Source organism: Apteryx mantelli, chromosome 9 (assembly GCF_036417845.1).
Source record: "Apteryx mantelli isolate bAptMan1 chromosome 9, bAptMan1.hap1, whole genome shotgun sequence".
NCBI classification, from domain to species: Eukaryota; Metazoa; Chordata; class Aves; order Apterygiformes; family Apterygidae; genus Apteryx; species Apteryx mantelli.
Genome location: NC_089986.1, coordinates 11268803 through 11294246, shown reverse-complemented (window position 1 = coordinate 11294246; position 25444 = coordinate 11268803). Strand labels below are relative to the sequence as shown.

At 42.5% G+C, this 25444-nt stretch overlaps 1 protein-coding gene across 9 annotated transcripts in view; it reads right to left on the bottom strand.

The window, feature by feature from the left end:
* The window catches only part of SENP5 (SUMO specific peptidase 5), a 166967-nt gene that overhangs the window by 24009 nt on the left and 117514 nt on the right, over positions 1-25444 (bottom strand). The gene's annotated exons all lie outside the window — the stretch shown is intronic.

Below are 25444 nucleotides of genomic sequence, written 5' to 3'. Positions count from 1 at the left end.
CCTCAGGCGGCCCCGTTCCCTCCGTCTGCCCCTCGAGGGCAGCCTCTTCTGCTGCGAAACGCTGGGTGAGGCCTGCCGAGAGCCCTGCTGGGCCCCCTCAGGGGTCCGCGGCTCGGGCAGCCTGGCGGGGCAGGACGGGCCGAGCCCCGGGCCGGCAGCCCCGGCTCCCTCTTTAGCGGGACAACAGGCCTTTACTGCTGCCGTCGCCATTGCTGAAAGTGGCCCCGCAGGGCAGGCAGGACAGCTGAGGGCATCCTCGCCCAGCCCGGTCCCAGCCCTGGCTTGCAGGAGCTGACAGGTTGCGAGGGCCCCAGCTCCTCCCGTGGTGTGCTGTCCAGTGCAAGGCAGCAGGCCGTGAGAATGCCAGGAGCGAAGCTGCAAATTGTCCTGACTCTTAGTCAAGCATTAATTAACATCTCGGGATAGGGATGTGTTTCTAAAAAACAACACTTGAGAAATGCTGTTGTAGTTACTCTGGCTTTGGCAGTCTGGCACAACTGCATATCCCACAGCTGCAGCTACAGGCAGGGATTTCCCAGACTGCAGCAGAGGCAGCAGGATTTGTTCCTCCTCGTGACGCCTTACATGGGTCATTTAACATCTCTGTACCCCAGTTTCTTTGCCTGAAGCATGGGGATAAAAACACTGGCCAGTTTTATTGCTGTACTGGGTTGTACAGAGACATCATCAAAGTGGGAAGTTCTCCAAAACCATTGCAATTTTGTTGCTGGGTGGAGGAAGGTTGCACTTCCTCTCACTTGGTAGCCCCTGTGAGAAGAAGCTAAAGGAATTTCTCCAAATAAAAGAAAGTCAGTGAAGCAGGGAACACTGGGAAACAGCCACGCTGCATCATTTTTGCTACAGCTTTGCCTTGTGGGGCACAAGGTGAACTATTTTGTGATCATGCAGTATCTATTATGCTGTGCATTCCTCCAGGAATTACAGTATCCAGGATATGGATTATGAAATACTGTAACAAAGAAATAAAAAAGGGGATGTAGAATACAATGGGGCGATGCTGCAAACAAAAGAGCGAAGTGAGTGCCAGATTGAGAGTTGTTGGCTTTTGTTTGTTTGAGAAATGTTCAGCCCAGCTCTCTCATTAAATACAGTCCTTTCCTAAGCAACCATTTGCTTTTCCTGTTCAGTATATCCAGCCAAAGATGGGCTAAGCAGTTTCAGAACAACAGGATGAGTCCTCTGGCCTTTATGAAACACACAATAAACAGGGTGCACAACACAAAGTTCAGGCTGCGAAGGTAAAACAGGATTTTAATAACTGGAAAGAGGATTCCTCACGCAATCCATCACAGTACTTCAGTGCTCTCTGGCTCCCTGTATATAATAGCACCTCTGCACTGAAGTCACGGCCTGATCCAGGCGTTCATTAGTACAGTCAGCCCCAGGCACTGGAGAAACGTGAGAGCCCAAACTCATGAGATCCTCTTAAAAATCATGATTTGACTTTTAAATGTGGGTTTTTATAAGCCTTCTGGTTTTGCCTCTGAGGATCAGTCTTATCACGTGTTCATACTTCCTCTTTGTCCACATGGGCTAGTAGCAGATTTTTAAGAATTTTTAAGAATTCATCATAAGATGAATAAGATGCCTGTAAACACTGGGGCTTTATGAAATGCATGAAAGACACGAGACTTGTGAAAATTAATAAATAAATAAATAAATAATGCCAGACTTGGCAACACTGACTTACAGAAAGGACCGAATACCAACTATATTACTGTAGCATTTTTGTGGTCAAACTTGCAGCCTCAATGTTTTAACGATGGTAGACTTTATTGCATTTAACACAAGCCTGGATTTGATCTTTCAGAATAAAAGGGCTTTTGAATGCTGTGTAAATGCAGTTTCCTGAGCTCATTGATCATCAAATACAACCACCAGAACTAAATCTCCTACTTCTTGAGCTAAAGCAACAATCCCATTTACTTGGACAGCTCTTACAGGAAGCAGTTGTTGCAAGAGGACATGTAGCATGAGCTGAACCAGTTTGCTGCTGTGTGCTTCATGTAGCCAACCAAAAATAGGGCCAAGTAAATCTCCATATAACCATGTTTTATTTGGAGGCTGCTAACAGTCAGTCTGTATTCACCAAAGAATGCAAATAGCCACATCAGGAAACTCAGCGAAAAATTTCAAACCGGCATGGTTTTAGAAGAGAAAATACACTTTTCTTTGTTGTCACTGCCTATTTTTCCACTTCTAAATAGGAATAAAATTAAGGATCACTCCAAAGAGCTGACCTATTCCGTAGATTCAAGACTGTGATGTAAAGACTATATCTATGCACAGAAATAGCTGTACATCTCAGAACATATTTGTCAATAAATACATTGAGAGAGTTGTTGTTAAGCTGTAACAAAATAAAAAAGCTTAAAAAATGTACACTCATAACCAACAAACCCTAAACTGAACTCAACTACAGACTATGGAGTGAGACTGCTCCTTGGGCCATGCTCCAGGGAGCCAAGGATGAAGTTTCTCCAGGCACAACATAAGGTTATCCCTCCCATAGCACAGCAATACCACGGATATGAAGGAAACAATTCTGCAATGGAGACACCCCCAGACTCCTTTGTGAGGAGACATTCTTGCTCCATAATCTTTTCTCTGTATTTTCAGCCCCTGCCCAGATTCTGAAGAGAATCTCGATCAGTTGGAGCAACTCTGCCCCTGCTGCTGATCCCTCCATGGCCAGCTCGCACATTCACACTCTGCCAGTGATTCTGGTGCCTCCACCTCTACTTGCCCAGCTTGCCCTCCCAGTCAGGAACAAGTGCAAAGCAGCTCCTGCAAATAAGATCACTTGAATATTTCTCAGAGGTGAGTCTCCTAATATTTAAATGTTGGCTTCTATCTCATGGTTAACAAAAAGTAGCATTTCCTCTTCCCTGAATTTCAACACACTTGATAAAGTCTAAGCCCTCTATCACTACAGTTATGTATTACACTGACCAACATCTCTGAAACAGCAAAGGGACTTGGGCTGTGATGCCACATCACTGTTTGATAGGGCGAACCTCATTTATGAGGTTCCCAAATTTCCAGCCACTCATTTCAGTACATCCAGGTTAGCACAAAGCACGGAGCGGCAATAATGTGTGCAGCCCACCCTGAAATGGATCCACAAAGTGTCCTGATTTAAAAGAAGAGCACAACAGTTTGAGAGCAGACTTCTCACAGCTGGTTTAGACCTCAGTGTGTGCACAGTGGGCTCCACAATTCATTCAGGGGAGCTTTTGGCAGAGATGGGGGTGAGGAGACCTCTGACATTTCCACCACTGTACAGAGAGTTTTTCAGTTTCCTTCTCTATGATTATATACCCAATTATATAAATACAGCCAGAGCTTTTTAAGTACAAAACCACTTCTTGCATACTTACTCAACCAAATTTAAAATATCTGTACTTTTGTAATTACAACATTGACAAGGATTTCAGAGGGAAGGCTGATTTTTTTGAATCATAATGATTAAGAATTACATGTTAATATTCTGCTTCGCCACAAACTCCTAGACATAACCTCTCAGGATCTCACATTTCAGGGCAGTAGGCCCCACAATGGCCACCAGCACTTGCCGGCTGGAGGCTGTTGCCTCTCTAGCCCAGGCAGCAGGGCAGAAAATACATACGTTCCCAGTCCACTTCACATGGAAGTCAGAGTAGCTCAGGCCAACCTCATTTGGTGGTTTAAGATGCCCAGCGCTGTGCTGAAGGATGAAAAGCCACACAGCCCATTCTGCCAGTTCTGCTGTGCTGCCCTCAAACAGGTGGGAGCAGTAAAGTCCCCCAGTATTCTCGCTGCCTGCAAAGTGAGCGCACCTCCACACCTGGTGCTTCTCAGATCCCGCTCTACAGAACATGGACAGTGCTGCTTGTCTGCTTTGCAGGCGTGTTTTGAAAACAGGCATATTGAAACTGGGGAAATTTCTTGCCTCTTGTCACTCTTTCTCATACCTGTATCTCTGCTCCTCTCCCCCTCTGGTGTGGCAATACAACCATTTGTGCAGCTCACTGGAAACTGAATGCTTGAAAGAAGCCACATGAAAAAAGAAAAAGAAACAATATCCAACAGCTTTTCTCTGGAATTGCACAGGGACCACTGGAGGGTGGAGGCAGGCATGAGCAGTCAACAGTGGAAGGGCAGGCAGGAATCCAATTAGCCTCCAAGGATAACGTATATGGAACCACAGTCTCAGCATGGGTATGTCCAGTCACTGCTCTGCTTACCGCAATGAACACAAACCCTTAAACATGCATAAATGACATTAGGCCAAATGGGGTTACAGAAAGGATAAATGTGGTCTCTTCTCTTCCCACTGTCTGCCAATATTTTTGATTAAAACAGGCTGGACGTGTTCTCTCTAACAGTGACACACTGGGGGCAAGATCTGGAAGACAGCTGCCTCCTGGAAACAGTGCAGATACACAGCATCCGATTGGTACATTTTGTCTTTTGCGTGGCAGCCAAATGTGGGACTTTCTTTTGACACTGTGCTGCCTTTCACTCATATCAGATTGTGAGTGGTTGTTTTATCTGAAACAAAAGAGTGAAATGGAATAAGGAATAAATTAGAAGCAGGATGAAGCTGTCACTGCATTTCTTAGAACTTTAAAGAAAGAACAAGAGGCAAAAACCTCTTGCAGCAAAGATTTGATTACAAGCTGCCCCAAATGATACCATTATTGTAATAGTCAAACTGCTTCTAAAGCAATACATAGCTACGGTCATTGCAATGCGAGAATTGTACTATTACGTGGAAAATGTGCAGTGGATAGAAATGAGTAAGTTATAGTCAACGAAAATCTATATGATCAGGAGAGGTTGAAGAAGCTGAGACCATCTTCGGAAAGTAAAGTGCTCGGGTGCCTTCCTCCATATTTTCAGATCAGTGAAAGGGAATTGCGTTTATGAATTTTAAAAAACTAGCAGATAGTAACATGAAATGGGGAGTTCAGAATGAAACTGGCAAGGATGTTAGCCTTTCCTGGTGTCCCACCAAGACATTCATGTAATGTCATCTAGAGCTGGTCTGATATATCTAAGGCTTTTGATACATAAGGAACTTCACTTTTTCAAATTAGTACTGATGAATAAAATAAAAATATTATCTCTACTCAAAAATTACTCAAAAAAACCCTCAGGCAACTTGTTAGGAGACCTGGCACATATAGAAAATGTTTATGATGACAATTCATTACTCTGACATCTGCCATCTTCTGAGTTGAAGTTACAAGTGAAAGGGGAAGGCCCCAGCTCAAGCATGGGGCCCCTCCAACTTAGTAACTATCTCATAATGATGGGTATGGTTTGATCTGGGTATTTATAAGAAATGCAGCTTTGTCAGCCTGTACCTCAGACACATCAGTCCATTCTATGTCCTTGAATTTTTTAAATGCCAGGCAGATTAGCATCCTGACCACATGGAGAGAAGTAAAAGTGTTCAAAAACAATCTCTTATCCCTTACAGTCCGAGAAGGAGTTATAGAAAAGGCCACATCTTACTGCCAAAGGGGCAAAACCTCTTAATGGAAAAGTCTTCGATATAATGAGCATCTTCGGAACGAATATGAACTCTCACACAAGCAGTCAGATGAGATATTCCAGTGCAAGGCTGAGCCCCAAGCGAATAAGCAGCCGTATTAGCTTCAAGCATCAGTTTCTAGCATTTGAAAGGTTTCCAATATGCTTGGCCCATGACCAGTAACTGAAAGCACTTGAACTTCCACCTGATAAATGTTAAAGACTAAGCAGATAGATTATTGCTAATGGATGATCCTAAAAAGGGAAAATTAGGTTCATTACAGGGTACTTCCATATTGTCTTTAAGTTTACAGAAAAAAAAAATCTAACCAAAGTGGAATCTCTACAATGTTACTGGAGTTATGCTAGCACCAAGAAACATCAGGAACCCCACTGTGCTGAAATTTATTGTGGAATTAACCAAATTTGACTATCTAGAAAGGAGACATCCAGTTCCACCTTGCTGCCTGGGCTCCTTCTGAAATGGACAGCAAAGTACATGCAACACCAGTGGAAAGTCATCCCATCTAGATTAGGAAAGGAGGAATCTATAGCTGGAGATGCCAACCTTGCTCCATTCATTATGGAAAGCAGCTCCTAAAATTTAAAGTTGAGGGAGATGAATCCTACCTTTAGTGAAGAACAGTTTCTGCCCTAAATAACTTAGCATCAAAGACAATGAGAGACATCCTAATGTGGACTCAGCAGCTCCTAGGTGATAGGAGACTGCAGATGGTAACTTCTGGATCCAGAAGATACCATCTCTTCAGAACCTAAGCAGACAAAGGAAGATTTCTACCCTCATGTACAGCACAGTCACTTCCGCATTGCAGCACTGTCAATATATACCTGCAACAACGTTACAAAGATCAGAGGCTCAGCTTGTTTCAAGAAGAGTAACTAGAGATATTCCTGGAAAGTTTTATGGAAAGTGATTCAAATTCTGCACTCACTACTCTTCTCTAGACAGGAGGGAGAGATGTTCATTTAAAACACGTTAGATGATTTTAACTCACATTTCTTGGACACTTATTTGTGATCCAACATATAATGTGATCTAGCATCTTTAAAAATGTGTTAATTTGGTCAAGATTGGCTTAAGAAGAGCCAGACACTTATCATGGCTAGCTAACATGTTACACTGGAATAAAGTTGGATTAACTACTAAGAAGACAAAACCAAAACTGCTCCAGACTTGCCACAGTGCCCTGAAGGCTGAATGTCTGCTCAATAAAGATCTTTAAAGTTATTGCAGTTCTGGCTGTTGAGCAATTATCCATTTGTAGTTCCAGAGGAAGTTCTTCATTTTCCCCAGATTCTACTCAAACTTAATCAGTATAAATAAATGAAAGAAAGAAACAAATTAAAGACTTGAGTTGAGCATCTTAGCAAAATCCACTGATGGCTAATCATTATGCAGTCCAAAAAGGCACACAGCCATAATGTTCTCAATAACATATTACAGAAAGTTCCCATTTCAGTCTAACAAAATCTACTATATGGGATTTCTGGGTAGACTGCAATTAATTTCACTTAAAGAGGACTTATTTGTCTCTGCGAGGCCAGACCAGTAGGCACAGCCTGTTGATTGACTGCAGGGATTTTTGTCCAGCTGGTAGTCAATGACCGGCTGCTGCTTTGGTGACTGTCAAAGCCTGGCCAGTGAAACTCTCACTGGATGAAGGCCTGGGCCACCAGAAAGCAGCTGTCAGTTCCTTGGGCTTCTGTGCCACTTTCTTGGCCAGATGATGGCGCACTGATTTAGGAGAACAAGTCAAATGGTGCAGACAACAGCAGTAACTGTGGTCCCTTTTTGCACAGGAGAACCACAGAGAGAAAAATACTGTTCTCTTTGTGTCACAGCTAGAAATTATAACTCCAATCTTTTGAAATTCATCTGGCCATTAAGCATGGATTGAATTATTTTTCAGCATTCATGAGATGAACATAAGGATATGAATTCATCTTTCACAACACAATACTGAACTTCCTTTTAGGAAGAGGAAGGAATCTCAGAGTCTGGGACTGAGACATTCTAGTTTAGCAATATGCTGTGATTCGGTTCCCTGTTTGTAGAATGGGAATGATAATTCCCTGCCAAAAGAGGATATTCTAAAGAGGAACATATTCTGAGTACTCAGGTAGCAGAAACATCATGACAGGGCACAGCTATGAGAGCTGGAGAGGACCTTGTCATGTTGTCTGGTCCATCCTGCATCCTAAGGTAGGATGAATAATACCTACGTCATGTCTGACAGCCCAGCATTACTGACTCCCTAGGCAGTCTATTCTAGTAGTTACTTATCCTTTCCATTAGAAAGATTTTCCCAATGTCTAAGTCTCCCTTGCTTTAACCTTAGCCTAGTATTTTTCACTTAGACTAGAAAACAATTTCTTCTCTTCCTCCCTGAAGCTACCTTTTACCTAGCTCGAGACCATTAAGACCATGTCTTCCTTGGCCTTCTCTTCTCAGACTGAACGACCTAACCTTTCCTTGGAACTCCTATTTTCTAGACCTCTTTTCCTTCTTATTGCTTTCGTCTGGGCTCCAATTAGCTTTCCTTGAATTATAATGTTGTGATGATTTTGAATTCTAAGCCTGTCCTCGTTAAAGATATCCTCTTCCCAGTGCTCACCTAAATAAAGAAACCTATGTCATCACGCCTTCCCTCTAGTTGTCTGAGATTGTTAGAGAGCAGGTTCGTCTCCCTTCTATCATTACTGGAAGATCTCAGACAATTTACCCCCCATCAATCTGTCATGGCAAACATACTCAGATGAGATATTTCAAGCAATATCTTCTTCCTTTTCCTCCTGCCTATTCTTCCTGGACAGTCTGTCAATATAGATAAACTATAACTAAGTGATGCCTTCAAAATGCAAGTCCAAGGCTCTCATAAAATTTGTCCCCTCCACTCTGAAGCTGAGTGAGTTGCAAACCTCTGGAAGGATAAGGCCTTGACTGCCAGGACTTTTCAAACCATGTGCATCTCTTTTATCCCTTTCCCAATCTGGAAAGACTCCTAAAATTCTCTCTTATGGATTTCATTATATCTCTATAAAAAGACATGAAAGTGCAATTATTCCTTACTCACCAGCAACTACCCCCCAGCCCCAGCACCTAGCTAGACCATTCTGGTCAGTTAAAAAAATGGTTTTGAAATTGCCCTTTCCAGATTGCCGTGACAGGTATGACTGTGATTTTGCAAACAGCTACAGCTGTGTGTGCTAATTGCTTTCCTCTACATTATTTATGAGACACTTGACTGATGAGATTTCTCACAACAGCATGTGATAACCATTGGCAGTAGGCTCCTGAACTAGCGGGAACTCCATCACCTGCCGTGGTGCAGAAAAGCCAGATGTTCACAGGCATTGCGTCCCTGACAGCATGTGCACTCAGCTGCGAGGTCAAGCTCTACCTACTCTCATCTGCTTTTTTAATAACTGTTCAATAGGAAATTTATATGAAAGGATTATATCTGCACATAAGACACCCTCTTTACTTTTGGGATAAGATCAGAGAATACTGGAGACTGCCTAATTTAGGTAAGGCAGAATATAGGGTGTTAATGACCTATGGAAGAGAATCCATTTCATTAAACAGGGCTTTCTGAGCTCTGGTCCCAGATGCAGTAGGGGGGTTGTAAAATGCAATTAGGAAAGCCAGAAGTCAATCGGCTTAAATTCACCTCACAGGGGGCAGCAGCTTTACCAGAAACATTTTACAAGGTACATAAATTGAAAAAGAATAACAAACACTACCATAGACAGGAGTACAAAATATATATCATGAGCAACCATTTACCACTGCTTTTTCCTGGAGGGCTTATCACTGTTATCCAGCTAAAAGCTATTTAAAAAGCTATGGCTAAAGGTAGCTAAAAGCCCTGTGAGTTAAATCAAAAGCCTTAGTATTCCAGGGGCCTGCAAATTATGCCAGTATGTTTTTCCTTTACAGATATGAATAATTGATAGGGAGATGCAGTCTGCAACCAGGTTTGCTAGAAGAAAACTAGCAAAAAGAAAAACTTCATGTCTTGAGTCACAGGACCACAACAGGAGCAGTCAGTACCATGCAGAAGAATGAGGCAAAGCAGCCTGTTAGAATTACTGCTCACTATTGCTGTTTTTATTGTTTTCTCAGGAGGCTACAAAGGTTGCTGGGTGAGCAGCCAATGTGACATCTTCATGAGCTTCACAGCTGTGTTTAAGAACTAAATTTAAATAGGATTCTCAGCCAAACTGTAGATGAAATTGTGTGTTGGAGCCTTTTCCGAAGCAGTATTTTACCATGCCCAGCCCACAAGTTTTAAACAGTATGGATTAACTCTGTGCTCTTTTATTCTACACATACTGGAGTAGTCACACTGTTTTCTGTGCAGAAGCCTACTGACCTCAGATTCCTTGTACAGACAGGAAAGAGAGGGTGACACAGAGTGGCCACGTTGCTCTTCAGAAGTGAGCTGGTATTTCAGAGCCAGGGCAGATACTCCTTAGCCACTCCGCTCAGTGCAGCAGAGAGATAATCTGAAGTGTTCTGGGAAGTGGGGAGAGCTTGGAGCATAGTTTTGTGCCCCATTTTTCCAGTGGAAATATCCCCTGAAAGAGTTTTCCCCTTCTCATTCCCTCCCATTGTGCAAGGAGATGGAGGAACTGCTGGGACAGCAACAGGGGCTGCAGAGAAAAATGTGTGGAAGCAATGCCAGGCATGTCTTGCCTGCATGACAGGAGATGCACAGAGGACAACACACCATAATCCAGCCGTGGATGAGTCCCAGGAAGAGGGAGGCAGTGCAGGATGTGCAGTTGTGCTAAGAGCACCCTGAGGTTTAGTTTCCTGACTCTCTTTCTGCTGTGCAGTGGAGACTCTTTGGCCATGTCTCATTCAGCGGGTGGCACTTGGGAGTCAAAACAAATTTCCCAGCTTTCAAGCCCTACTCCCTCAAAGAGATGGGCTGCACAGGCTCCTTGCACTTGCAATCAAACAGCAGCCTGGTGATAAGGAAATGGGTCCTCTACAAACAAAGACGAGGAAGGGGGGAGGAAGCTGATGTTCCCAGCCACCCATCACAGATGCAAAAGGAGACAGGACAGAAGGTATCTGTCTGAATGTGTCACAGACTAACAGCATGGCACAGGTAAGGCTATGAAGTCATTCATGCCTCATTTCTCCCACCTGTAAATTATTCCTCCCTCTTAATCCCCACAGGAGCATCATTATGATTGCTCAATTAATTAACAGTTTAAAAGAGCTCTGAGATAGTCAGATGGAAAAGAAGGATTTTTTTTGTGTTTCTGTTTCTTCACAGTTGCATGCATGAACACTGAACTTTAAAACCCCTTTCCTGAGGATGAAGAATGACCTCCAGTTTAAGGATAGGAAAGTTAACCACAGAAATGTTAAAGCGCATATTTCAAGAAACAGCCTCTAGTTCCAAGATACCACTCGCTGAGTTCCCAGCTACATACAAACACATTTTGACTTCCAGAGGGCTGAGCACTCCCAATCCTGAATGTGAACAGCCAGAAGTGAAAGCATTCAACCCATTGAAGATCATGTGCTCAGGATCCCAAATCAAATCTCTCAAAACATAGCTCACTCTAGAAAAACTGAATGGGAACTTACCCAGGAAAACCTGAATGGCACCTGTGAAGTAGCACACCTGAGTGCTCTGTCCACTAGATCACCCACCGTATGCTTTGTGTTGGGATAGATCTTCAGAAAAGCTTCATGTTATTGAGGTATCAGAACAGGTGATCAGATTTTCAAGAGCATCTATCACACAGCCCTCCAAGCACAGTGAGTTGTAAATGAATGTATTACAGGAGTAAGAATTCCTCTGACCAAAACAGTTGAAACTCCCACATAAAAATAGAATGCTGAAAGGAAATCTGCCGATTCCACACTTACTACTTTTAATAGAAAACCCAACTTCCTGTCAAAAACAAGAAAACAGACAACTTCCAGCCAGCTTTAATGCCAAGATCTTTTGAAATACTGAGCCATCTGTCACAGCAGGAGTGCTTGTTGCTGAGCCCTTCTGAAAAACTTGGCCTTTCTTTGGGAACATGGTGCTTTTGAAACTCTACTCTGAGGGCCCTTCTAGGGACCATTTCTTCCATAGAGGGTCTTTATGTGTCTGCCAGAGCTGTCCTCAGTACAGTGAAACCTGCCAGTAAAGCGCGTAGATATGGGCTGAAAGTGCAAAATTAGCAAATTGCTCTGAGTTAGCCCTAAGTCCAAGGAAGAATGGGTAAGCTAAGTCCAGAACTAGCTGTACTTTCATTTAATGTTGCTTAGCAAAAATATTCCAAACACATTTTAGCAAACTTCCAAATATGCGTATCTTATGAAAATAGTTCACTGAATATCCCTTTCAGTTTAGAAATGTTTGTTCCTCCCCAACCCCCTTTGATTCTTCTGCTCCTTTCTCTTTCCTCTCTCACTATTGGTGACACCTTGCCTCAGGTTAAGAAGAGGTAACGGAGGGCTCCAGTCACCCAGCAATGGAATGAACTGCTCCTTGCTCATAAAAGAATCTTAATAGTGGGACCCCAATCTGGGATGGAAAATCAGCTTCCAAACAGGCCTCTCTGGGGGTTAATAAAATCTGCTGTACAGACAGGAAAATTCTGCAGTAGATGAATCATCATATGCACTGGGACCAAGCAAACAGAGACAGTATGATGTACAGCACTACATTAAACCAGAAATATGATCCCACTATAAACACCTACATCTGGTACCTGCAGCGATTCCCCTTCACAGAACAAATATTTTACAGCAATGTTCTGAGCACAGCCCAGCAAAGAACAGCACTAACCTGAACATTTGCCCTTTCTTCTGCTACTGGCATGTTAGAAGTACGTGTTACTGGTTTCCTTTTTAACAAATACGTATCAAGATCCTTGTGAGTCTCTGGGATAGGAACTAAAATTGTGTTACCTTCAATGGAACAAGATCTCTGACAAATCAATGAGATATATAAGAACACTTTTATTTAAGTGGGCCAGGAAGCTTTGAAGCTACATTAATATCTCCAGATAAAGGGCCACACAATCCCACCTGCTGCAAAGGAAACCCCAGTGAAATTTTGGCTATATGGAAGTTAACAGCAGAATTCCCACCAGTTTCACTGTGAACAAGACTTCAGGTCATGAATCTATTCTATAGTGGATTTTCTATCAAAAATTTTGAAAATGATTTTTCCAAAGGAAAAAAAAAAACTTTATTGTATTTTATTTCAAAAACTGTAACCAAATATTTCATTTTAGATAGGCTTCAACCCAAATTTAAAAATTTTCATTTGTCTTGTGACCTGACTCCAAGTTCTAGAGAGCCACTGGAGGAGGATTTAAGATGTTACCCCTCCAGCAATCCCTCCACCCATTGCAGAAAGTTCCCATAATCCATCACAGAGACAGCAGAATGAGTGTCATTCTCCACTTCTTAGCCATCACTGCTCTTTTAATCCACCAGAAAAATGTAGGCCTTCCTCTAAGGCCCATGAGTTCTCCCACTGCTTCCCCTATGATGCATTAACTGCTGTCCCAGGTTTGGACAGAAATATATTCTGCAATACTGGAATTCTTACTTTTTAAAAATTGTACTACAATTCACATCAGCAATGGCTACTACCTGGCATAGCCTTCCCAAAGTTAGGAAGTTACTCTGGATTAATGAAGTGTAATTAAGAGCAGAATTTGGCTTCAAGAATTCCATGTCCCAAAGAGCCCAACAAAACCTTCTTCTTGGTGCTACTCATCCCTTTTAAAGAAAACCCAGTGGAAAGAAGGCAGCCAGTGTGACTGCCAGTTTTGTAGAGTCCATAAAACTCCTAGGAGACATCACCTCAGTTCTCTGGCTCTTGCATTTCCAACAGAAAATGATCCTCTCCAGGGTCCCAAGAGGTTCGCCCTTAACCTTACTGAGTCATTAAAGAATATTCAGCCCATAATGCAACAAATACAGCAAACTTCCATTTGCTACAGCATAGAAATCTCAGAAGCTACTGAAACATTTTAAACTAATGGCCAAGAGTTTGTCCAGCAAAGCTTAAGCCCCAGGAACTGAACACAGCTTCAGCACTTGCTTAAGTTTAAGCACAAGCTGAAATGCATGGCTGAATAAGAATGGCCTCAGGAATTATGCAAATACTTAGATGAATCCAGGTCCAAATATGAATTACTTCAGAAGATACAGAAGCAAGGAGTACAATTCAATCATTTTTATCTCCTCTACCAAGAATGCACAAGTTCTTATAGCTAATATTACAGCATCTTCTGCTGCTGCCAGAAGCCAAATGACCTGTTCTTTAACAGTCAAGCTGTCCTCATTTTCAAACCGAAGATTAGTCCATTTATGTTGAACAGTGGCACAGAATGACAATTTCATAATGCATGGATTGAGTGCTATTCCACTCACATGTAACATTACCTTGCCCTTTCTTTCATTGCACTTCCACTTGCAATTGACTATCATGGTAACAAGGTGGTGCTGCTTCTAATCTCAAATTGTATACTTTATGGGATGCTGGCAATTCATTAGATACCTCCACAGATTGGCCAGCTGGATCTGACCTTGAATCTGAATGCAAAAAAAATAGAGATATAACTTATTCATATTAACAGTCTGCATTAAAGTTACAACGTGAGCTGGGCACCTCCGTAAAATGTCGAATAAAATGAACTCTCAGCAACATCACTGATAAGGGTATCCAGCACCTCCCAGTAGACAATTGGCTCTGTCCAGAATTGATTCCATAACATGAAGGCTGATGGTGAAAATGCTTATATACATGACTAGTCCTTACTCCTGCAAATACTCTCACAGGCTTGAGCATTTGTAGGGTCTGATCCCACAGCTGTAGCACTAACAGACAGTGCAGTAAGTGTCAAACACAGACTCCAGTTTGTCATGCTTTCAGAAGTATCAGTGAATCTGTAATTTAATGCCTGAGAATGTCATCATGGAAAATGAATGTTTTATAGTAGATATCATGACCACTCCACAGACTAAAGAAAGCCCTCATTTAGTTGTGATCTGAGCAGCTATACATAGCAGAAAGTAGAAAGGAATTAATAAACCTGCTACCAGAGGATTGTTGGTAGTTAAAGTACAATGGCCACAGGAAGATATACATGAGAACTAGCTGAGAAAACATCCCAACTTAGACTGAAAAACTCCAGGGACCACCTGCTAACACAATACAGAGTATTTTACTTCTAGGTCACCAACTTCAGTTATGCCTCAAAGGAGAAAATGACTGAAATTTAATGCCAGCTGACAGTGGTATGAAAGCAGTAGGATGGATCTCAGCCTACTTCCTAGCGGACTGGAGGACACAACCCAACTATTTGTGATTAGTGAAAGTAATAAAGCTGAAAATTCAGGCAGTGATTCAATGATACAGTAAATCCAGCTGTAGGGCTCTTAGGACAAAGAGCTGATGCGATATGCACTAATTCTGCTGATTTCAGCTTGTCTGAAATCCTTTGACGAGTTAACTGTGTACAAACAGGTGCTAAGGCAGATCAGATTATGATCCTCCTTTCACAGCTGGAAGAAAAATCCAGGTTGTGTATGCCAGCTAATTCAAGAGAAATAAAGTTATGTGCCCATAGCTCATTCACATCAAAGCTGCCTGGTCTCAAGGGTCACCAAACCATGGCCTGCAAACTTCATCTTCCAGTGAGAGAGGAGGTGCAGGCTATGTAGAAACAGGCACATCAGAACTATGCTGTTTTATTGCCACCGGTCACTCTCTGGACTGGAGAAATGAAGATGCTGTCTACACCTCCGTCTGTCCTATGAAAGGGTGGAGGATGCCAGATGGTTAGCAAGTCACCCAGGACACATAAAGCCACACAGGCATTAAATAGCACAAATAGCGAGGCATTAAATGACACCATCCCTGCTGGCACCGCATCCTTGCTCATCAGCACTCCATTCATTTAAACACTTTAAAGAGAGCAGGGAAATAGGAGATTAGAGAGAGGTGCTGCTGCCTTTGATAAGCCTGAAAACAGGAGCAATGTTTTTTTTAATCCTGTAGCAATAATATAGAAAAGGCATGATTAACTGCAGTTCCAGGAACAGTCTAGTGCAATCTATTTTCTCAGTGAATTCCTCCCTGGAAAGATGGGTCACAGGGCACACCTCCAAAATGCATTCAGGCGTTTGCATCCACGCTGTGTCTGCGGCCTGTGCTCCAACAGATGGTTGGCCAAAGGACTTCTTCTCCTTTTATTTATTTTTTGTTGTTGTTGCACGCACAGGAGCAGAGCAAGCCCTCCTGCCAAGAGTGCAGTGAATGCACAGCATTCAGTAACAACGGGGTGACCTTGATTAGTGTCTAATGAGTAGAAACCAGTTGCTTTTCTGCACATAATGAGGTAGAAAAGTTCTGCTATGGTCTGCCAGAGCTCCTGATGCTGCTCTGAGGACTGCTGTCAGAGGTGCAATCTGTACAGTCTCTGCATCAGGCACCAACTACCCCTTGGTCCCTCCACGCACATGGTACCTCCTGCTCCGCTGCAGATTCACTCTTAGAGGAGACTATGCATTTCTCTTTACATAACCTATTATCCTTTAATTAGCAGTATGAGTGCCAGGGCAGCTCCACCTTGTTTGTACTTTGTGACAGAAAATGTAGGTAACTTTGGTTTAGACTCTTTCTTTTCTTCCTTATTTCCTTTAAAAATAATGATTATATTCTGTAAATAGAATTTAGCTGACAGCAATGGGAAGGGACTGAGCAGCCCTAGAGACATGGATCCACCAATATCAGGGGAAAATATCCTCACTGAGCTTTCCCCTCAGAACTCTGCACCTCTGGGAAAGAAGCCAAAGAGGTTGGATTACCTGGTGTGAAGGCTTGCAAGATCACTGTGGGTTAGAAAAGCAGTATCATCATAAAGGTGCTACTGAGAATGGAGATGGTTAACATGGGCATTGAACATATCTTTTAAACCTTGGGACAAGAAAACATGGGCAGTAATGCTATCACTTGCTGGTAATTGAAAAGGCTCAATAAAACCAGGCTGATGAAGGAGAAGGGAAAAGTGGTACCTCTTCTCCACCACATAACAAGAAACGGTGCTGGTGAGAGGCCTACAGTCCCTCCAGCATCCTTATCTGTGCCTGTAACACAGCCACATTTCATTATAACCGGAGAGAAAACCACCATATTCATGCCATTCTGCATGTTAGCAGAGGCCACAGAGGAGCAGAAATCATGAACTGGAGGTAGCAGTGGAGAAACAGAATAAAACAAGGAGTTTCCACCCTATTTAAACCCAGGGCACTTGCAGGGCCAAAACTTTCCCAAAGGAAGAATCTCTGCTTTGAAACAGAGAAAATTCGCAGCTAATAAAAATGAGAGTGGAAGTCACAGCTCTGGAAGATAAATGCACAAAGGGTTTGCACTCTGCATGGAAGGGGGAAGGGTGTTGCAAACCAGAGGAAAGATTTTGTGGTCTTCAGAGGTTTCTAAGCCCAGAAAGCTACAGCCTGCACTTTTACAAGGCACTCTTTGTTAGGCTTGAGCTCCCTCTCTTCTATTTCACAATTTACCTGGAGAGGAAAATGTTAAGGAGCTAGCATTAAAAAAGAAGAAAAAAATGTAAAAGTATTTTTAAAGAAGAAACTTTTTTATAGCTACATAATCAGTTAGAACTTACCCCTGGTGTTATGTCCATGTACTAGGTTTCTTTAGGGATCCATTTACATCTGCATAATCATCTATTTTAATTACATGATGCCATAGGGTATTTGATACTGTATGGACAAGTAAAAAGACAAGGGGATGAAGGTGGGGCAGAAAATAGAGCAACTACATTTCCGTCAGCAAAAATGACTGTCGCATGCAGTCATGTGCACAGGATGGGGGAGGGATAGTCATGTGAATATCGCCAAAATAAGTTCCTTCAATCCCTTGTGAGGTAGATCCCCTCTTCCCCAGGGCTCAAACCCACTAACCCTTCCTATTATAGACTCTCACAAAGCTCTTCAAGCCAGGGCTTCCATCTTCTCCGCACTCCCAAAGCCTCTCCCATTTTAGAAGTCCTCACCCCAGAGCAAACCACTTCTAGTCCCAGCCCAGGATCCTGTCATTTCACCAACCCCCTGTAGCATTTATGCCTGGTGACATTATCTATACAAGTCACATCTGAAACCTTTTGGCATCAGAAAAATCCCCGACCGGTCTTTTCCCCACCCTGAAATGTCCCTGCTTCCATCCCTAATTTGCAATCCAGTACATCCCAACTGCATGGAGGTGACATAAGGAATCAGGTTTGTTCACATTAGTCACAGCAGGAGGACCTCCAGGAGCTAGCTGGGGAGACATCAGTGGAATTTGACCTGTCCATGACCACACCTCTGAGCAGCACATGCTTTTTATCATGCCAAGCAGTAGTCATCATGACTGCATCTCTTCCTGACAGATGCATCCTTTCTCTTTTCTTGCTTTTCTCCATCAGCAACTGTTGTACCCTCCCAGGGCCCCTCCAGGGATCAACAAGGAGAGTGGTACGTGCAATGGCAGCATACATACACTAGCCATTTTCCAATGATCTTTCTTAACTGCTGTGATGGGCTCCTCTGGCCCCCATAGGCTTAGGCAGATTTTGTAATGATGGATTCCTAGGTCTCTTTCCGGAGATGAATCTCAGCAAATGACAACACTGATGGAGCCATGGGATGCATCAGTATAGGTATCCTACCTGAGATTCTTAGGGGCACCCAGAGGCAAAGAAACTACATGAAAAACAGAGCAAGGCACAGGGAGGAGTCAGCAAAAATGAAAATAGCAGAAAAAAAGACAGGCAGTGACATGACAAAGCTAAAACAGCAACCAAGAAGCTAATCTTTCCAAGGTTTGGCCCTAACTGTCAGCATAACACATCCTAGCATTGTAACTAATTTCTACAATATTTGGATTTGTAACTTTACAGGTTCTGTTATACCCTGAGACAGTTTTGGGTGGAAACGAGGAGTTTCCAAATATCACTGAAATCTGGGACTACATGGGCCCAAACTTAGGGACAGACTGAGACCATCTAAGCTTTGACTCCTCAGCACACTTGAACTTTGTCATAACTATGAGGCAAAATATGCACAGGGCAAAACTAAGCAGCTTGAAAAAGTATGTGCAGGTTGCTTATGATCAAGAATGATTTAATGCTACCAAGGCGAAAAGATGATCCTGCAAAAGGGTAAAATATATTAAACTGGGAAAACAGTGCTTATATGCTCCATAAAGAAAATACTCTGTGCAATTACCAACAGACAGGATATGGATAAGCAGTCTTCAAGAGGAAAGACGCTCTATCTCATTAAACAGCTGCTTTGCTCCTGCTTTTTTTCCCTGCTCAACTCTTCACCTTTAACCTACAATACCCAGCTATGCTGCACACACCAAGAATGCAAAGCCGACAAGCACAGGAGGGCCTCCCTTCACGGCTTAGGATAAAAGCAAGAGATTGAAGGCATGTATTGTCTGTGATTTTTCACTGCAAACTGGTAGATACCTTATGCCCATCGCAGACAGGCTAAAGATTTGGAGACTTGTAGGAATATCAGGTAGAAGAATAACAGGTGAACTTCCACATAGGAAAGAAGGAAGCGCCATGGTGTGTGCACCAGCAGGCCATGCAGTAGCGCTGGGCTGGTTGCTGCTGTGTGGCAGGGGTTGGGGGCAGCCCAGCGATGCAGCTGCTCCTCCTCGCAGAGGACAGAGCACACCCAGTGCTGGCTGATGATGAGGGGGAGATACAAATCAATTAGCCCCTTCTCCCCCCAGCTGTGTCAGGAAAGGGTATTTGTAGGGAGGTATAAATTCCGCAGTAATACATCACCAAGTAAAGTTTCCACCTAATCTCAGTGACTGCCTTACAGCCTGGAGAAAGAGGAGGATTTCAGTTTCTCCTGAGGATGGTAGGTAACACCAGAATGCTGTTAAGCCACTGCAGCAGGTTTGTGGCTGTGAGAGGAGCACAGAGACTCCTAGGTCCACTCTATTCCTCACTGTCTGAATAAAGCCCTGACTACAGAAAAGACAGCTTGGTCAGGGGCTTCCTTATCCTCACCTCCCTGCTGTGATCACAGGGAGCTCCTGCTCCAGCCCTCTGATGTGTTGGCAGCCTCTACAATTTAGGGTAGCTGTGATTTATGGCTCATTTGACCAAATGAGTGATGAGAAGGGAAGAATTCAATCGTATTTGTTATCTGGTAAGGATCAGCTAAGGGACAGAAGGGTAGGGGGGGAGTTAATTACCCCTCACACCCAGCACACACAGCCAAAAATGTGATGACACTCTACATCGATGCGGGGGGGAATCTCTCTCAGATAGCTCCCTCCTTCCCTCCTCCTTCAGTGGAGAAGGAAATGGAAACACGAAAGAGAACATTTTCTGAATGCTTCATTTTGCTTTAATTACATACAAAGTCCTTCTCTTCATTTAGTCTCTAGAGGGAGTGTTACATGCTCTGCAACAAGAGAAATGAAAGGAAGTTTGCAGTTGCCTAAATCTAAGAGAGAAAAGCGCTTGTGGCATGCATCATGTTGCAAATCCCACTGTAAATTCATGGACAGATCTCCAGCAAGTAATAGGGAGCCGAATCCAAACACACTAAGCCAATGAAAGGCTTGAGCAACTGTTAATCAGATTCTTAATTGATCTTTGCCTTCGTTTCAACACTTGTCATGTGAAGAAACCAACAGCAGTTCCCAAATGAGCTTTTTAAGTAATGTTCAGGACATAATCAGGTCTCTTTGAAAAGGGACAGTTCCATATTCCATCATAAATTTTTAATACTATTGCCTGCCAAATTTAGCAAATGGCTTTAGTAGGGGCCTGTATTTATCAAATTACCACCTTCAAGATAAATGCTTATAGGGAATGCATTATGCTCAGTCTGCCTAAACCTTCTTCTGCTAATGAGGGCATGCCCCATCCTTTCCAAAACACCACTTCTAAAACAACAGTCCAGTTTTTACATTACAGCCATGGCTCCCTTGTACTGACTGAGTAGCTGTCATTTAGATTCCTGCTATCAACTCCAAATTCTCTTTCATGTAGGGTCTGTGTTATGTGATGGCAGCCCAAAGCAGTGACCTATGACTTGCTACATTTCTTATCTCATGACATGTGGAATAACTTACAAATGCAGGTAATTAGTTAAAGATGCTTCAAGACAAATTAGACTAATGGAATTGTAATGGTTAAATTAACATCTTTGGGTCAGTTTTAAGGTCCCTTGTTAGGGGCGATAGTTCAAAATGCAAGCTGTGGGACTCTGGGAAGTATCTTGTTTTTTCATTAAAGTGCTTCTTTTGCCTGTGAAAAGTCAAGGACATATCTGCTGAGATAGGGCCTGATCCAAGGGAAACAATCTGGTTGGCAGTTTCTGGATAAGGCAGTCTCCCCTGTCCTGCCCCTAAACTTTGTCTTGTAAGCAAGATATACAGTGGAGCAGAGCAACAAGAAAGAAGGTTCAAAGCATACAGCTTTGCACTGCTATCAACACTAATTTCTCACTCTGTCTTTACACCTTTCAACTGAAAATCTCATCTGAGATCTTTCTTCAGGGAGGAAGTTAATTTCTCAAAATCAAACAGTCCAATATAAATTAAACAGATAAATCATGTCCTATTACCTAAGTCCTTTCTCCAGGAGGAGCCTGAGAGATTCTCCCTCTAGGGTCTTCTAACAATAGAGCTGCTTGTTAACTCTCACACAGTGCTAGGAACAACCAGGAAAGAAGAGACAACAAAACTGAAAACATCATTTTACAATTTTGTCAATCCCTGGTGTGTCCATGTCTTAAGCACTGCATGTGATTCTGGTCACATCAACTCAAAAAGAGGTAGTAGAGCTAGGAGAAGCAGCAAGAACATCAAAGAGGGTGATTGGAGGTACCAAACAGCTTCTGTAAGTGAAGAGACCTCACAGACAGGGACTCATTCGCTTACAAAAGAGACAACTGAACTTGGATGTAATTGAGGTATTCAACATGGAGTGAGATGGAGAAAATAAACAGGGAATAATTACTCTTTGCTCTTTATAACATCCAATGAAATTATCAGATGGCATATCTAAAAAAGAAAAGCACTTTTCACACAATGTGTAGTTGAATATGGAAGTCACTGATGTAGAGGAATAAATGGTTTGAAATAGTTTAAATAAATTTGTGGGGCTCCACCAACAGTTATTAAATACAGCAGTTCAGTTGCTGCCTGGAGCTCAGGAAGTGCCTCCATGCAAAATGCCAGAAGCTGGGAGGGCATGTTAGAAAAAGGACTCCCACCTTTGTGCCTCTTTATGCTCTTTTGTTATCCTTCCACTACTTGCACTCCCAAAGACAGGACATCAGGTTAGATACAGCTTTGTTCTGATGCAGCAGAGGCACTTTTATCACCTGATCTTGGGTCTCTCCTTATTACAAAGGAGACAACTAATTAGTCAGAGATAAGGTTAAGTCCACTTCCCTTCAAAGGCAGCCCTGACCTCTGATGGCCACCTAAAGGAATAGCTTGCATTTCAGAGGCATGGAGCATCCCCAGTTTCCAGTGGTAATGAGGGACACGGGCATATACATGAACATACACATACATGCACGTGACTGGGAATGAGATGATGTCCCTAATCAGACATCCTCCATTTTTAACTCCTAGCACATAACCTTTGAGCTTTCCCTTTCCAACATAAACACAGAGCAGAGCATACATTTAGACAGACAACCCCTGCTGAAGGAAGCCACACTACTCCCTGCCTAAGCAAAGAACAAGACAGCAAACGACACGGGACAGCTGTTAGCTACATTGCTTAATTCACAGTCTTTGGATATTGTGGCTGAAAGCATAGTGCAAGGACCTCTACAGAACAGAAAGAGTAACATGGGTTTCTGTGTTCAAATACCATTCCAGAGAGAGTCCAGGCTCATCTGGCCAGGACAACCCCCTCCACTGATGTTTGCCTCTTGAAACTGGGATCAGGCTATTTACTTCACCTTTAAAAAAAAAAAAAGTAATTCATGCTAAAAGAATGGAGCCTACTGTGATTTGGTATTAATCACCAGTTCAAGCAATGAGCCATAGTATTAAGCAAAAATTTCTCACCTCAAGAGGAATAGAAAAAGATTACTTGGAGCAGTGGATTACCATGTGCCATACATACATCGTATATGTTCATTGCAGCTACCCTGAACTGGTACTTCTGCTTGGTCTTCTGCCTCTTAGACAAATACTGTCCTCCACAGTCCCCACAAGGATAATTGGCTGTATGAGATAAAGGAGACAGCTATGGCTCACAGTCCAGCCGCAGCATGCCCTCTTCCACACTTGTGACACTACCTTCTTGTGACCTTGGACCTGGCTGAGTCTCGATTCAATCCTACTGTTATAGGCCTGTTGGCCTCTCTTACAGTCTTGTCTCCCTCTTTAGTTATCTATATACCTAGGAAAAAGCTCCCCTTTGGATAATTCACGGGACAGCATAATGTGCACCTCTCCCTGCATTTCATGAGTTCTTGTAGCTGAGGGAAAAAGACATGTTGTGGTTGCCATCGGCAGTGCACTACCAGCCCCTTCTCTGAGGTACCATTGATACAAATCCACTGCAGTTCCACTTGGGAGCCAGGGCGTTGGAGTTCATGTTATGGCAGCTCATACATTCAGCTCTGGAGCTCCCAGAATATCAGCAAAGATGGTGTTGTCATAGCTCCTCTCCCACCTCCTGGAGGCCGTGGCTAGGAGGGAACAAGGAAGGCATCCAGTCAATACTCAGCAGGAACAGAAGGGAATGGGGAGGTTCCTTCCATTTTCTCCCAGTACACGCACACAGAGTGACAAGCCATTCCGTTGCGCTTAAAAAGAACATGTAAATCCCCAGACAAACATCAAAGGAAAATGATTATTGTTTATACAGTTATGGCATTCTTTTCATGACAAAAGCAGCAAGAGTGGAGAATTTAGGTATTTGATATGGATGTAAGATGGCGGTTGCAAGATGACAGGAGGAATGAGCTGTGACAAACGAACATTCACGCAGTGCTTTGACTTTCTGCGTCTTTCATCTTCCTAATTCCTGGCACTTGCCATTCATGCCTTTTGCATATACACATCAATGACAGATGCAAATGCAACAATTTGCTTCCACAGGCAAAACCAGGATTTACAAGCCTGTTAATAGAACACGCAGACTTTGTGACATTGTGTACCCTTGTAAACATACACACATAGTATCTTTTTATATCATTTCATGTACATGAAATAGTAATAAGTAGTAAACATAAAAATATAAAATGAGAACCTCATGGTTTTACTACACTACAGTTTTTGTTCTTTATGTGAGAGCTTTTAGCACTAATAGCTAGAGGAGTATATACAGAAGCCACTTTGGGTTTGAGAGGACTAATTTAGTTCTGCTGGTTTCTATTACAGAGATAAGAGTATTTGGACCTTGAACATAAGAGAGAAATAGCTGAATAATGATTTATCTTTTTTATAGGAAAGAGCAAATACTTTCCATTAGTGGAACAGTAAGAGCTGTTAACTCTGTAGAGCATTTATGTGTTAGTTTGAAATGTTTGTAGGTAAGAAAGATTTTAGTCTCAAGTGTCCTCATTAGACACTGACATACTTGCACTGTATTTTTCAACGTGTTTGTAAAATTTATGCCTGGCAATTTTTGCCTCATTATCACAAAAGTGATATATAAGTATGATGCTATCAAATAAATAAAGTATTATGTAATGTGCATAACCAATGGGTATAATATAAAAATTCATAGGAAGGGTAGATAGTATATCTACTCTAATCTAATATTTATACTTAATCTTGCTTTGAGAGAGCAAGAAAGCAAGGCTATTCACATAAGAATCACTAAGAGTTTACTTTTGTTAGAATACTTAATACTAGTAATAAATGGTAAGAAACTCTTAATCTTGTTTGCTTCCACTGCACAAGGATACAAACATTTCTTATCATAACTTTCTCCACTTCCATGTAACAGTTTAGAAGGACAAACCTAACTAGAATCATAGAATCACAGACACGTTGGTTGGAAGGGACCTCTGGAGGTCCTCAGTCCAACCTCCCATTCAAAGCTGGACTACTGCCAACGCTAGATCAGGTCACTCATGACTTGGCCTGACTGAGTCTTAAGAATGTCCAAAGATGGAGACTTCACAACCTCTTTGTGTGACCTGTTCCAATGCTACACCACCCTAAGAAATTAAGCAAGACGAGGTTTACTGAGAATTGTGGGATCTTTTAAAAGACTAATTAAGGTCAGCTAAGGTTTGGTCTGATGAAAGAGACTGTCTCTCCTTAAAAACCTTGTCTCACTGTTAACTCTCACAGATACAGTAAAATCCATTTAAGGAAGAATATTTAACTATTTTACTATTTTACTTCCAAACACCCAATAACATGGAATATTTCAATCTCTCACCAATGAACATATCCTCACAATCATCTTCTGATCTGGGAAATGTTCTTAGTTTTATCTGATGTAGAGGAATGCTGAGGTGAATGGCAACTGTGTACTTGGTCACACAGGACATCCAAAACAAAGCCAGGAAATGAATCCAGATTTCCTATCCACTACTTCACTGCGTTAGCCACAAGATCACTTTGTCATTACTCAGCTATCCTTTCTCAGAAACTACTGCAAAGATAAGTTATGAAAGGCTGAAACAACCCTCTCATGACAGCATCAGTTATGACAGCAGCTAGTTTAATCAAATAGAAGTACGGAGATAATAGTATTTGCCAGGACCTGAAAACAGAGGGAGTAGACTCCTTCTACTTTACTGCCTAAGAAAGGGGTGCACTTGATAATCACTATGAGTACAGAGCTCACCAGTATCTCAGTCTGCCCCTTTTTGGCCTCA